Raw genomic sequence first — 1197 nt, 5'->3', positions numbered from 1 at the left:
CGTCTTGCGGCTGTTCGAGCTTTGCTGCTGTGACAGCTCCGTACAACCCCCCCAGAAAGATCATCTGAAAGTTTGAAATTTCCTGACCTATGCACGGATTTGGTGCCTTGGGAATGAGGTGATGGGAACCCTTAGATTTAGCGAAGCGCGGCTGCTCAGAGCCAACCCTGGCGCTTCCCCAGGGGCGACAGTTGGGTTGCCGCAACTTTGCTATAACCAGCTGCAAAACTGGTTTGACCTTTCTGGTGCCTGCTCAAAAGAGGTCAGCGCTTCTAACGCAAATTATTTTGCTTCTTCCAAAAGGTGAAGGCTAAATGTCAGGTTTGATGAATGAGTGACCTTTCATGGGGGTGGAGGGGAAACTCCCGTGCACGCTCCACCCCGCGCACCGACGTCACTTCCATTATGGGGCTGAGTAACGTTTTCCAAGAAGTCAGAGACGGTAGGTTGAAGCAGCGCCGTCATCCATGTGGGAATCGCATCTGGCACAGACTTACTACTCTGTAATGCACATTGGTGACCAAATCACCTCTTGCTTTTTTTTTAATTGAGAGCTGGAGAAAGCAAGAGGCATGACGAGGGTGGGGGGAGACCCCTCCTAGGTTGACTGGTTGCCGTCAGCACCTGCTTTCCCCATCCTGCCTCATGATGCTGGAGGTGTCAGCGTCCCCATGCGTGGTCCTGGGAAGGTGTGGTAGAGCAGGGAGCAGCACAAAGCACTGGAGAAGTATTAAACGGTGCATCAGGATGTCTGTACGGCAGGGCGAAGGCTTGCTGAGGTCTCCACGAGGGTCTTCACCCAAAAGCAGCCCCGCTGCTTGCTGGAGAGAGATGCCCAACGGAGCAGCTTCCAGTTTGGGCGCTCAGCGGGTGTTTTGCCACGGCCCGGTACGCGGTGGCTGTCGGCACTCCTGGAATCCAGCCCTTCAGGAAGGCGAGCCTGCTCGGGGCTCTCTGCGCCCTACTTCCGACCTCGAAACCTGGTGGGACGGAGGCGGATGCTCGGCAAGGGTGCTTGGGAGCCGTCCTGAGCAGGTTTCTGCCAAGCACGGGTGAGCCTCGGGCTTATCCCGGATCCAGAAGCTCCACCGTGCGTTGCTTTCCCAGGGGGAGATGCCCAAGTGCTGCTCTCAGCCGTTCACCTCTGACGTGCCCCTCGGTGTTAGCTGCAGCACCGTCCTGCAGCGCAGCACTCGG

The sequence above is a fragment of the Pygoscelis adeliae genome, unplaced genomic scaffold (genome assembly GCF_000699105.1).
Source record: "Pygoscelis adeliae isolate BGI_AS28 unplaced genomic scaffold, ASM69910v1 Scaffold617, whole genome shotgun sequence".
Lineage (NCBI taxonomy): Eukaryota > Metazoa > Chordata > Aves > Sphenisciformes > Spheniscidae > Pygoscelis > Pygoscelis adeliae.
This window is presented reverse-complemented; position numbering follows the sequence as displayed.